At 38.3% G+C, this 7075-nt stretch overlaps 1 non-coding gene across 1 annotated transcript; it reads right to left on the bottom strand.

Moving 5' to 3' along the window:
- Positions 1-1761: 1761 nt before the first annotated feature.
- TRNAE-UUC (transfer RNA glutamic acid (anticodon UUC)) lies at positions 1762-1833 on the bottom strand. The gene has a single exon. It is a non-coding gene; the product is annotated as a tRNA-Glu (tRNA).
- Between the last annotated feature and the right edge of the window lie 5242 nt (positions 1834-7075).

Raw genomic sequence — 7075 nt, 5'->3', positions numbered from 1 at the left:
GAAAAGTGTGCAGTTAGAGAATTTTATGCTTGGCCAGATTGCTGTTGGTTTGGGAAGATTAAAGGAAGATGTTATTATACATGCAAAAATCCTGGTAAAACACTTGTAGTAGAAAGAAATTACTTGGACATGTAACTCAGTTCATAAAGAGATAAACCAACATTTAAAATTTAAGAATTAAGATACCATGTACAATGGAATATTAGCCATAAAAAGGAATGAAACTGGGTCATTTGTAGAGATGTGGATGGACCTAGAGTCTGTCATACAGAGTGAAGTAAGCCAGAAAGAGAAAAACAAATATCATACATTAATGCATATATGTGGAATCTAGAAAGATAGTACAGTTGAACGTATCTGTAGGGCAGGAATAGAGACGTAGATATAGAGAACGGACATGTGGACACAGGGTGGGGAGGGGAGGGTGGGATGAATTGGGAGATTAGGTTTGACAAAAATACACTACCATGTGTAAAATAGCTAGTGGGAACCTGCTGTTATAGCACAGGGAGCTCAGCTCAGTGCTCTGTGATGACCTAGATGGGTGGGATGAGGGGGTGGGGTGGGAGATCCAAGAGAGAGGGGATATAGGTATACATGTAGCTGATTCACTTCATTGTACAGTAGAAAGTAACACAACATTGTAAAGCAATTTTACTCCAAAAAAAAAAAAAAAAAAAGAAAAAGAAAAAAGGTATCTTGGCATATAGAGAACAGACTTGTGATTGCCAAGGGGAGGGGAAGGATGGACTGGAGTTTGGGGTTAGTAGATGCAAACTATTACATATAGAATGGGTGGACGAGGTCCAACTGTGCAACTGTATAGCACAGGGAACTGTATTCAGTATCCTGGGATAAACCATAATGGAAAAGAATATAAAAAAGAATGTATATATATGTATAACTGAGTCACTTTGCTGTATAGCAGAAATTAACACAACATAGTAAATCAGCTATACTTAAATTTAAAAGAAAGATATCATGGCATAAAAGACAGGTATCAGTTAAACTTAGATTACAGGACCAAATGCAAACTTTATTGAAAAAACTGAAGAAGACCTAAATAAATGGAGAGATAGAGCATATTTAGAGATGGAAAAACTATGTTTTTACTGCTTAATTACTGACCGTTCTGTTGGTGGACACTTAATTTTCTTTCTTAATACAAATCAGACTGAAGTGAATGTTCTTTCGTATTTCTTCTTAGGCACATAGGCTAGAGTTTCTCTATATACGTTAAAGTGGAATTTCTGGTTCAGAAGACTTTTTTTTTTTTTTTTTTGCGATACGTGGGCCTCTCACTGTTGTGGCCTCTCCTGTTGTGGAGCACAGGCTCTGGATGCGCAGGCTTAGCGGCCATGGCTCACGGGCCCAGCCGCTCCACGGCACGTGGGATCTTCCAGGACCGGGGCACGAATCTGTGTCCCCTGCATCGGCAGGCAGACTCTCAACCACTGCGCCACTAGGGAAGCCCAGAAGACATTCTTATATTCAGTTTTACGAGATGTTCCTAAATCACTCTCCAAAGTGGTTGTAGGAATTATACTCCCTCAGGTAGAACATGAGAGTCCTTGTTTCACATTCTTACCAATACTTAGGTCTTTATCATTGTTAAAATTTGCATGAGTAGTAGCAAGGCCCAGCACCATGTCATATGTTCATTGTCTATTTGACTTTCCCTTTCTGCCAATTGCCTGTTCATATCTCCTGTTTGATTTTTTTTTTTTGGGGGGTCATGCCCCGCAGCTTGTGGGATCTTAGTTCCCTGACCAAGGATTGAACCTGGGTCACAGCAGTGAAAGCACCGAGTCCTAACCACTGGACCACCAGGGAATTCCCGCTGTTCATTTTTCTATTGGGTTATTTGTCTCTCTCTCTCTTTTTTTGTTTTTTTTTTGCTTTTGATTTGTAGAATTTCTTAATATGTTCTAGATACTAATCATTGGTAAGTTATATGAATTACAGGTATTTCCTTCTCCTACCACTCTATGGTGTGTCTTTTGATTTTATTTATAACTTTTTGGGAGTTTGTTTTTTTTGGAAGTTTGTTTTGTAGCATTTGAGCCTAGAGGCATCCACTGGAGGGGGTCTCGGTAGATAAAGACCCGGAGATTTTGATCAGGGTGATGAGTGATACGGGGGGATGTGGGTAGGCTCTCATTCCAAACAGCTGAAATTAAAATCCCACTACCACTTGTGTAACCTTGGGCAAGTCATTAATCTTTCTGTGCCTCATTTTTCTTGTATGTAAAGTGGGAATATTAATAGTACATGGATTATTATAAGGATTAGAGTGTATTAGTTTTCTATTGCTGCATAACAAATTACCACAAACTTAGCAGCTTAAACAACACAAATTTATTATCTTACACTTTCTGTGGGTCAGGAGCTGAGTTAGGAAACTCAGTTCTTCCTCCTGTGCCTCTTTTACTCTCACTTTACTAGCAAACTCACAACAGTTCTGACACCCGATGTGTGGGTTTCTTCCTACCAAGCAACTCCATGTGACACTAGCTGGGTTTCCTACAATTTAACTTCATTCTGACACTATCTACCTGGGAATAGAGTCAGACCCCACAGGTTAAGGGCTCAGTCCTACAAGACTGCTCCCCTCCCCGCTTTTTTTTTTGGCCACACCACATGGCTTGGGGGATCTTGTTTCCCACACGAAGGATTGAACCCAGGCCCTTGGCAGTGAAAGTGCAAAGTCCTAACCACTGGACCACTGGGGAATTCCCTCCCCCACACCCTTTTAGATGCCAGTGGCAAGTCCAGGTTTTCACCTATGCTTCTGACCTAAAGGCTGTACATCGAAGGTTCCCACGACCCCCTCTCCGGGTTTGATTAATTTGCTACTTGCTGTTGGCCAACTGGGCAACCTTCTCATATCCTAGAGGCAACCTGCCTTCCCTGCCACGTGGTCCTCTCCCCAGCATGGCAGTTTGCTCCTGTGAGATCAGTAGAAGAATCTCTCTCATCCTCTGAATCTCTTCCCAAAGGAACTGCCCATCTGATTAGGTCAGGCCCACCCAGGAAGATTCTGCCTTTGATTAACTCAACATCAACTGACGAGGGAACTTAATTACAACTGCAAAATCCCTTCTGCCATGTGATGTAATATAATTATGGGAGTAACTATCCCACCATAGTCACAAGTCACATCCACACTCAAGGGGGATGTGTACGATGGGGAGCAGGAATCTTGGGGACCATCTTACAATTCTACTTGTCATAACATTTCTTCTCACTGGTTAACCCACCATAGGTTTTCTATCTATTCCATAAACACATTTGTATTTAGAACTTGAGGAATTTCATATTGGACTTTCCTATTTGTTACCCTCTGGGCCCTTTGGGAAAGGGTTGTCTTGAACAGAATGGAAAGTAACAGTAAGAGTAATTGGGAAGAACCCCCCTGCCACCCTCGAGAAGTCATGGAGGATCAGGACAAAGCCAAGGAGCCCTGTGCCTTCTTTTCAAGGTGGGACTGACAGCTGAAGCCAATGACACATCTTGTGTCTGACAGTTGGTTGCCCTATTAATTACACAGATGAATAACTTTTCATTAGGTTTCCCCCTTCAAAGTTGAATATGTCTTCATTGTCTTTGGCAAATTAGATTTCTGGGTCATTTTATAAAAATTTAAGTTCGTTATTTTTAATGATGCCTGGAAGAAGGAAGAGAAATCATCATATATAGAACTTTTAATGGGAAAAGTAATTTCTGTATTCTTTCGGGTGAGCACTTTTGGGCAAAAGCTAGTCACAGAATTCCCATTATTATTACTTCAACTATGAACCTGAGTTAAAAGAAGAAAGATTTGCTGATTTTTGTGTTTGAGATTCGTGTACCCAAGGTACAGGGAGTGTTCAATTTATTTATTATACCATAAATTATGCATTAGATTAACATTTTTTAGTGATTCACTTTCTCATTTATTAATTTAATGAACACAATTTTTCAAAGTGAGATTTAATATTGTGAGTAATACAGTGGTAGTAAGGATCAGATAGAACAATTCATCCTGTGTTAAGTGGGAACATTTTCATAACTTAGAGCATTATCCCTCATATAGAGAGATTGAACTAAATGTCAAGCTTCCTGTATTTGCCCAGAGAGCTTATCAGGATGGTTTGTTAAAGAGGAAACATCTTGTGTTTGGCTGAAAGTAGCAATTTAGAAAGAAACTCAGGAAACTTTTAGGGACTGAACTGGTTCCATACCTTTAAGAATTTATAAATGAACTAACTGTGGAAATGAAAAGAAATGGTTGTAAAGATTATTTCTCAACTTGAAAGAATATGAACCAGTGTCATCAAGAACTTAAAAGCCAGTTTTGGTGATACATATGGTATATAATAAATAATAAAATTCTGTTCTATCTTTTATTCTAAGTAGCTGTAAGTATAGAACCAACTGCAGATACCATGCCTAGCTCATAGTGAAGCCATGAGTCGCTGGTCTTTATGAAAAACAAAATTCGTCAATAAGCTTTAGAAGAAAGAAAACATACTCAACCTTGGACCCTATGATATGATAATATTACCCAATACGCATGTTGAAAATGCAATTTACTAACATTCCATCTTAAAAACAAATCATAGAGGATTCATTTTGGGGGGGATTAAACATAATTTGAATAGATTTCACCTCAACACATCAATCAGGTGGGATACTTTCAGGTGGAATGATTTTGCTGAAAAAATTTTAAAACTAAGTTATAGTTTAGTTCTAGTTAGTTTAGTTTAGTTCTAGTTCTTGGTAGTCACAGCTCTGTCAGCTTGCTGCTCACTGCTACCAGATCTTCTCTTTTTTTTTATTTTAAAAGATTAGTTTTTAAAATAATTTATTTATTGCTGAAAAAATTTTAAAACTAAGTTATAGTTTAGTTCTAGTTAGTTTAGTTTAGTTCTAGTTCTTGGTAGTCACAGCTCTGTCAGCTTGCTGCTCACTGCTACCAGATCTTCTCTTTTTTTTTATTTTAAAAGATTAGTTTTTAAAATAAATTTATTTATTTTTGGCTGCGTTGGGTCTTTGTTGCTGCGCGCAGGCTTTCTCTAGTTGCGGCGAGCAGGGGCTACTCTTCCTTGCGGTGTGCGGGCTTCTCATTGCTGTGGCTTCTCTAGGCATGTGGGCTTCAGTAGTTGTGGCATGCGGGCTCAGTAGTTGTGGCTCACGGGCTTAGTTGCTCCGCGGCACGTGGGATCTTCCTGGACCAGGGCTTGAACGTGTGTCTGCTGCATTGGCAGGTGGATTCTTAACCACTGCACCACCAGGGAATCCCCCAGATCTTCTCATTTTTAAAAAGGATTTGATTTATGTGTTTATTGAGAAATGATTGCCACAATAATTTAGTTAACATAAATCACCTCACATAGTTACAAATCTTTTTCTTGTGATGAGAACTTTTAATTTTTACACCCTTAGCAATTGTTTTTTTTTTTATTGAAGTATAGTTGACACACATTATATTCGTTTCAGCTGTGTAATATCGTGATTTGACATTCGTGTACATTATGAGTTGATCACGGTAAGTCCAGTAACCATCTGTCACCACACAAAGTTATCACAATATTATTGACTATATTCTCTATTCTGTACCTAACATCCCTATGACTTATTTATTTTATAACTAAAAGTTTCTACCTCTTGATCTTCTTATTTCACTCAACCTCCCACCTGCAACTTTCAAATATACAATATTGTTAATTATAGTCACCGTGCTGTACATTACACCCCCAGAATGTATTTGTCTTATAACTGGAAATATGTATCTTTTGACCTCCTTCATGCATTTTGCCCACTGCCCACCTCCTGTCTCTGGCAACCACCATGTCTGTTCTCTGTATCTTTTTTTTAAGATTCTACATACACCTGAGATCATATAGTGTTTGTCTTTCTCTGTCTGACTTATTTCACTTAGTATGATGCCCTTAAGTTTCATCCATGTTGTCACAAATGGCAGGATTTACCTCTTTTTTGTTTTAAATAGCTGAATAATATACAAATTTCTTCTATTTCTTTCCTATTATAAATAACATTGTAATGAACTTGGGGGTGCAGATATTTTTTTGAGATAGTGATTTTGTTTCCTTTGGATAAATACCGGAAGTGGATTTGCTAGATCATATGGTAGTTCTATTTTTAATTTTTTAAGGAATCTCCACACTGTTTTCTAATTTACATTCCTACCAACAGTGCATAAGGGTTTTCTTTTCCCCACATTGTCCCCAGCACTTATCTCTTGTCATCTTCTAACAGGTGTGAGATGATATCTCTTTGTGGTTTGATTTGCATTTCTCTGATGATTAGTGATGTTGAGCATCTTTTCATGTGCCTGTTGGCCATCTGTATGTCTTCTCAGATCTCATTTTTAATAGAAGCAGAAATCTGTGCTCTGTTTTGCATGAGATCTTCTAATTTTTAAATGTTGGCTCAATTTTTATAAAAAGTACCTTCTGCCTACAAAAACCCCACAAAAACCCTGTGTGTGGCCCACTGGGGAGAGAGAGCTGTGTGGGGCATTGATATTGATGTGAAATAGAAAGAGAATGGATTCAGGGCTGCTGTGCTCAACTACCTGGCCTCTTAGGGAAGGCTCTTCATCTTCTGAACCCCAGCTTCCATTTATACAAGAGGGGATCTGCAGATGTGTGGTTCCCAGAGACGGGGGTAGGGGTGGAGGGAGGGGGAATTGGATAAAGGTGGTCAAAAGGTACAAACTTTCAGTTATAAGATAAATAAGTACCAGGGATGTAATGTGCAACATGATGACTATAGTTATGGTACATTCGAAAGTTGTTAATAGATCCTAAGAGTTCTCATCACAAGAAAAAAAAAAAAAACAATTTTTTCTTTTTCTTTTTTTTGGTGTCTATATGAAATGATGAATGTTAACTAAACTTACTGTGGTAATCATTTCACAATATATGTAAGTCAAATCATTATGCTGTACCCCTTAATACAGTGCTGTATGTCAAATATATCTCAATAAAATTGAAAAAAAAAGAGAGAGGGTATCAGATGCCATGTTCTCTAAAGAACCCTCCTCTAAAACTCTTGAAGAATAGCTTTT

Source organism: Lipotes vexillifer, unplaced genomic scaffold (genome assembly GCF_000442215.2).
Source record: "Lipotes vexillifer unplaced genomic scaffold, Lipotes_vexillifer_v1.1 scaffold702, whole genome shotgun sequence".
NCBI lineage: Eukaryota > Metazoa > Chordata > Mammalia > Artiodactyla > Lipotidae > Lipotes > Lipotes vexillifer.
This window is presented reverse-complemented; position numbering and strand designations above follow the sequence as displayed.